Below are 7,737 nucleotides of genomic sequence, written 5' to 3' on the forward strand. Positions count from 1 at the left end.
TGTGCCATGCAGTGCCCGTGCGCATTTCACCGCGCTCGCCTGCCATCCACCTTTTACCGCTCCCTTACAGACAGGGTATTCACCCGATGTTTTGCATTCCACATATCCTAACACATTGCCTACGTATGGACCAGACGCACAGTTACAATTTTAAACATCTTACAACAGTTTCAACATTTGTTACATTTCAATTCTATTACAATATTGCTTGACATTTTACATAAACATTAACATTCACATTGAAACTTGTTTATAGTTTTCTTAACACAATGGCATAAAACAAAAAACAAATGAAATCAGAACATCAATTACACTAGTTTATCGAAAAATCAGAAAAAAATGTACTTATATGTACAATAGTACAGCGTCGTTGTTGTTACAAAGTGCCCATGAAAGTTTTTAAAAGAGATTGTTGAGTTGTGTACTTTTGATGTCATTGGGGTCAGGCGCCCTCGCACTGTACAGCTTGCGAAGAATGATGCTGATTTCCGTTGACGTTTTCTGTTGTAGCTGTGTTGCACCAGAGATCTGCGGATATGCCTTGAGGTGTAACTGCTGGATTTTTACAAACCTTTAATCTTCCGCCCGAAATAAAATGGTTAACACTTTTGCGACACGTTTGTGTCTTTATTTCCATTGGACGTCTTCGTAGCTCCCTGTTGAGGCGGTTGATTTTCCGACTGTATCTGGGGGTCTTGTCTTCGTATTCTACCAGAGTCTCCTACGACTGTATTTTAGGTTTCTTAGCTCATCGATTAACGGTATCAGGGGATCTTTATTGACTGTATCGTGAAATATCGTAATGGACGGCAGTTCGATTTTTTGATTCTTTTGGTGGGGTTGTCAACTGTCATGTGTATATCTTCTGCTATGCTGGCAGCGAGTGTGGTGCTTATGTGGCTGAGATAGCGTCGAAACTTGTCCCAGTTTATTTCCTTGCACGTCCACCACTTTAGGTCCGTGGTGGCTCGAGAGATTGCAGATCGGCGTTACTTTGTGCGTAGGTTCCCCAGGACATCATATTTCTGTCTAACTGTTGTACCAAGCTGCCAATTGTAGTCCCTTGGGGTTGCATAGTTAGTTCTTCACATTGATATTGATGTCTATGGATATAGAAGCTATTCATTATTTGACGAATGTCCTGTTACAATAAGAGTGGTTTTTCAGGTACTGGTAGACGCTGTTGTGTCTATTCCTTCCAGCTGTTGTTCATGAGGGAACTGTTCGAGTTGGTTCTTAATAGTCTGGTGAAGGACGACAGCAGTTCGTCCTCAAATTTGTTGTCTCCTGCCAGGCATGTAACCGACGATAAACTCTTCAGTAAGTCGGAGTTTTGCCTCCGTGAGTGGTAGAATATAAGTTTCTTGTTGTGCGATGACATGTTGGATTTTTTTCCTATTTCGCACTCTATTCGCATTGCAAATAAATTTCATGTCTCTTCTGTGTGGGTTTGGCATCGTATCATGATGTACCAGAAACACGAGTGCTTTTACGAGATGTAGATTTTGTCAGTGGTTCTCTGGCCTCTTTCATCTTCTTGGGAGTAGCTTTTAACGTGTCCAATAAGTTGCCCCCTTTTATCTTGCAGATATGTAGCGTTATTCCGTTAATGACCTCACTGACGCCTGTATCTGTCAAATCGCGCTTAGGCTCTCGATCAGTCTAGTTAGCTATTGCACTTGCATAAGACCTCCTTTGTTGCTGAATTCTTGTTGCTATAGGTGCCTCGTCTCTGTCTGGTGAAGATTATCGGCGAGGAAGGAATGTTGAGGTAGATATCCTTTTGTTAGTAAGTCTGTAGGTGAAGTCCTTGGTTTCGGCATGGTCTTCTGCCTGACGATAGTATTTGGCTTGGTGGTGTTTGAGACTTTTTGGAAAAGCTCAAATCCTCTGTAGAAAAACTGGACGACTTTGAGAGCAGTTTGTACATTTTTCAGGGGCTTCTCGAGGTACTGGACAGTATATGCTGTTATGTTCATTTCCATATTTCGTGCATCTCGTTGGAAGTCAACAACAGATTTCAATATGTGTCCAAAGTTCTTTTCACTGAAATGGCTCGTTGCGCGGGACATTGTCTTCTATTCAACCTTTGTAATACAGTACTTACCTGACGTCAAAACTGTGTCAGAAGCCGTAGCCTTTGTTAAGGTTACTTAACCTAATGTGGTAGACCTCACTACCACCTTTTTCTGTTGTGCTACGAGTGAAATGCGTGGTTTGCATTTTGGAAATATTTAAACATCTTGTTATGATATTGCACGGTGTCACACAGCACGTGATATAGTCTCTTTGATATATTGCGTGTAGACATCTGCTGATTACATTTTTGAGTCCTTGTGCTATCTTCATTGGCTTGTGACCTGATATAAAACAAGAGGATCTTAACTCGAAACATGGAAGATGAGCCACTCTTAGTATTGGGCTGCTTTGTACGCTGCTTCTTCCTCCCAAGCTGACAAACTTGGGGGTTCGAGTTCTTGTCGCCTTTATTTTGACTCTAGTCACGGTGTTGCCTTCTTGCGGAGGATCGTCTTTCTTCTCGCTTCTTGGAAAAGTTTATAGTTGTCGCCGGCTATTTCATTCCGATAATTTGTTATTTCGTATTTGTGTCTTCATTGGTCCGACTGCTTTCTCATTCTCGAGACCTTTGGAGAAAGGAGAACCACTTGCATGAATATCAAGAGCTTCGGTGGAAACCCAGTTCTAAGCAAAGAAGGGACAGCAGAAAGGTGGAAGGAGTATATATAGGGTCAATGCAAGGGCGATATAATTGAGGACAATATTATGGAAATGGAAGAGGATGTAGATGAAGATGAAATGGGAGATATGATACTGAGTGAAGAGCTTGACAGAGCACTGAAAGACCTGAGTCGAAACAACATTCCATTAGAACTACTGACAGCCTTGGGAGAGCCAGTCCTGACAAAACTCTACCAACTGGTGAGCAAGATGTATAAGACAGGTGAAATACCCTCAGACTACAAGAAGAATATAATAATTCCAGTCCCAAAGAAAGCAGGTGTGAAAATTACCGAACTATCAGTTTAGTCACAGCTGCAAAATACTAACGCGAATTCTTTACAGACGAATGGAAAAACTGATAGAAGCCGACCTTGGGGAAGATCAGTTTGGATTCCGTAGAAATGTTGGAACACGTGAGGCAATACTGACCCTACGACTTATCTTAGAAGAAAGATTAAGGAAAGGCAAACCTACGTTTCTAGCATTTGTAGACTTAGAGAAAGCTTTTGACAATGTTGATTGGAATACTCTCTTTCAAATTCTGAAGGTGGCAGGTATAAAATACAGGGAGCGAGAGGCTATTTACAATTTGTACAGAAAGCAGATGGCAGTTATAAGAGTCGAGGGGCATGAAAGGGAAGCAGTGGTTGGGAAAGGAGTGAGACAGGGATGTAGCCTCTCCCCGATGTTATTCAATCTGTATATTGAGCAAGCAATAAAGGAAACAAAAGTAAAAGTTAGAAGTAGGTATTAAAATCCATGGGAAAGAAATAAAAACTTTGAGGTTCGCCGATGACATTGTTAGGTTAGGTTAGGTTAGTGTTGTTTAACGTCCCGTCGACAACGAGGTCATTAGAGACGGAGCGCTAGCTCGGGTTAGGGAAGGATGGGCAAGGAAATCGGCCGTGCCCTTTGAAAGGAACCATCCCGGCATTTGCCTGAAACGATTTAGGGAAATCACGGAAAACCTAAATCAGGATGGCTGGAGACGGGATTGAACCGTCGTCCTCCCGAATGCGAGGATGACATTGTAATTTTGTTAGAGTCAGCAAAGGACTTGGAAGAGCAGTTGAACGGAATGGACAGTGTCTTGAAAGGAGGATATAAGATGAACATCAACAAAAGCAAAACGACGATAATGGAATGTAGTCGAATTAAGTCAGGTGATGCTGAGGGAATTAGATTAGGAAATGAGACACCTAAAGTAGTAAAGGAGTTTTGCTGTTTGGGGAGCAAAATAACTGATGATGGTCGAAGTAGAGAGGATATAAAATGTAGACTGGAATGGCAAGGAAAGCGTTTCTGAAGAAGAAAAATTTGTTAACATCGAGTATAGACTTAAATGTCTGGAAGTCGTTTCTGTAAGTATTTGTATGGAGTGTAGCTATGTATGGAAGTGAAACGTGGACGATAAATGGTTTAGACAAGAAGAGAATAGAAGCTTTCGAAATGTGGTGCTATAGAAGAATGCTGAAGATTAGATGGGTAGATCACATAACTAATGAGGAGGTATTGAATAGAATTGGGGAGAAGGGGAGCTTGTGGCACAACTTGACTAGAAGAAGGGATCGGTTGGTAGGACATGTTCTGAGACATCGAGGGATCACCAATTTAGTATTGGAGGGCAGCGTGGAGGGTAAAAATCGTAGAGGGAGACCAAGAGATGAATACACTAAGCAGATTCAGAAGGATGTAGGCTGCAGTAGGTACTGGGAGATGAAGAAGCTTGCACAGGATAGAGTAGCATGGAGAGCTGCATCAAACCAGTCTCAGGACTGAAGACCACAACAACAACAACATACTACATTGGTGTAGGATTATCGTACTTCTTGAAATATTGTTTGTAGTCGTACGTTGTCCTTAGTGCAGAGTGTTTGCGAGTGGAACGCTTATGACCCACTTTAATGTTGCAACTGGTCCTGTCATCACAGGCTGCGGGATAGTCCTCTATGAAGGAAGTCATGGATGTGAAGTTCGTACCTGACGTCGCTATATCTAGCTGGCCGAAATTCCTCACCTATTAGCGCCTTAATATCCGACACAGAAAGCTGTGCGTCGTAAGGCACGACAATATTGCTAACATTGCACTACGTTGCCTCAAACCATGAATGATTCCCGATTAGTCTCTGCTCCATTTATAAATTGATCATTGGGCACGACAGAGCTGCAGGTTTGTCACGCTTTCGTTTACGCAGCTTGAGTGTGCCACAGAACGCCTCATTGGAATGAAATGTGAGACACTGCAAGAAGTGCATTGCTTATCGCAGCAAGTGTTATTGACAATTATTACGCGTGTCCACTTCACAAAATAGTCTAGAAACATATTAACTCCTCCAGTAAACATATTTCATCATTCCTACGACCACCAAATTAACGAATTTCCATATCGACATTCTTTAATTCTGTGTACCAGCTGGAAATTGAATGTGAAATATATAACTGAATCTGATACAATATATACTCATAGCCACACACTCTGGGTGGTTGTTAGAGTACAGATGCATATTTAAATCTAGACTTGTGTGCTGTGAAAGTAAATCATTCGTGTCTACTTGTAAAATAGTACCAGATACACATCTCAAATTACCTGATGACGGAGAAGGTTCATTTTGGCTAACGCAGTTTAGATTTTTCTGTAGGCCTGGCTTACACAGTCCCTGTTAACATAAAATGTGAAGTCTAAGTCGGAAATAATTTCTAAACTTTTATTGTTTTCTTTACTTAATTTTATGTATCATGCAAGAGATGTCTATCTGTACTCTGCTCTCTCTCTCGAAGCATAAAATGTATTTTCGTGGCAACACTTGACTACCTTCATTATTCATGTGCATCAGCGGGCGTTATTTGCGGATACTCTGATATTGCAAATTGGACGATATATGTCATATATATCAGAATATCCGCAAATAACGCCCACTGCCGCAGATGAATAATGTAAATAGTCAAATATTACCACGAAAAAGATAACACTTAACATATAATATGCATTAGTGATACAAATAATTGATGTGAGAGACACCGCAATTCAGTTAGATCATGGAAGGATATAAATTTTCTGGGGAGATTTCGTCTGCTATATAGAGTAGCGAAAGAGAAAAGTAAACTGGTATGGATCCTAGAGAGGATTCTTTCATCTGTTATAAATAGTACTATATATACATTCTGCCGACCTTAATATGACTATAAAATAGAATGTCAACCGAAACAGTGCAATGGTAACTACACAAGGAAAGAATTTATTGCAGCGCATTTATTGTAAACGAGGCCAGTACAAAGAAAGCGCATCTATTAGTCCCTAAAGTAGTGTTAACCACACAGTTCAAAAAGTTGTTGGATAATGTGAGGCAGAGTTCAAAATGCTCTCAATCAGACAAAGGAAGTAAAAGAATGTTGGTATTAATAGTCTATTTACTGTAAATGGGTTTGTAGCAATAGAGAGATTTTGAGACATCTTTCACAAGAAAATGATATATTAAAAATAAAAAAATATTCATTTGGTTAATAAATAAATCATAAATTTAAATAATGGAGTGGATCGATGTACCAGACAGAACGGCAGAACGGGTTGCAGATATAATTAACTTATACCGCTACGTCTTTACCACTTACTTGTAGTTACTGCAGTTTATTCCATTAATAACAATTTGTAAATGAATGTTCTGGGCCTGTCTCTGTATTTTTTCTTGATGTTTTTCCTTGTAAGATGTTTTTTATGAAGCTGTTGTCTCGAATTAAGAATCCAATTAATTTGGCTGTTCTTCTCTGTATTTTGTTAATCAATGTCCTTCTCTCTTTACTGTCTATTAGTATTTGTTTATTAGATTTCTTTCATTCTAGAGTATTTTCCTGGTTTTCCTTCATACCTACATTTATTTTCTTCCAAATTCTCCTTTTTTTTTTTTTTTTGCTTCACAGCCTGAGTTTAAAGCGCTCTAAATAAACGCCTTGTTTAATTTCTTTCTTGTTTCATTGTTAAAGTCTTATCTGCTCTTCTGAAGGATTGTTTGGTCATCGAAATTTTTCTGTTAGTCTCTATTATACTTCTGTTGTCACCTGTAACTGTACCTCCAAAGTAACAAAATTTATTTACTTGTACCATTATTATACTTCCTATATAAATTTTTACTCTCACTTGTCCATTCGAGTTATCTGTAACCATTATTTTAGTCTTGTATGTGTTTATTTTCAGTTTGTTGTTGCCCATGGCATCAGACAAATATAATTGATTTCCTTTCCCAAATTGGTCTGCTCATAAACGTTGCGTAATCTTCGAGTTTAGTCTTTCCTCAACAGTGCTAAGAATAATTTTTGGAGCATGGCTTAGCAATGCCAAGGATACAGAATTTGAGCAATCACTGGCATTCCCTTCCTTACGTATGGTAAATGGTTTTATTTGTTCTGTTGGTAGTGTTCCATCCACATACCAAAAACTCACAAATCAAAGGTCACGTATTTATAAATGTATTTAAGAGACTTAAAGTAATCCGAGTAAGAATTAAAGGCTACGAAATGAAAAGCAAGTGTGCTTTTACTAAGAAAATTTTTTTTTATTTTTTTATTTTTGACAGTGATATCTCGATTTCGCCTCTTTTCACCACTGGCGGCGCGGCATGTTTACTGCGCTAGAGGGCAGCTACGGCACCTTCTCGCACACGCGTTGTGGGTCTTCTGCGGCCTATATAGGGGCTGCCGCTTGCGCTGGGAAGTCAGTTCCGGCGAGATTGTGCACCAGCGCTCTCACCTGAAGATGGCGGCCAGTTGGACCGCGGAAATATTGTGTCATGAAGACGTTATGATCCGGCTGCATACCCGAGAAGGATATTATCAATTATTACGCCGGGAAAGCCTTCGTAGTCACATCAGAAGCCTCTACGAGGAGGAGATGGTGGAACTTGTGAAGAAGTTTGATAAACTTCGTAAGAAGAAGGGCAAGTTGCTGAGTGCTCTCGCCTTTTTGCTGAGATGCCGCGATGGAAGAGTAATACCGAAGTTTGC

This window comes from Schistocerca nitens, chromosome 4 (assembly GCF_023898315.1).
Source record: "Schistocerca nitens isolate TAMUIC-IGC-003100 chromosome 4, iqSchNite1.1, whole genome shotgun sequence".
Lineage (NCBI taxonomy): Eukaryota > Metazoa > Arthropoda > Insecta > Orthoptera > Acrididae > Schistocerca > Schistocerca nitens.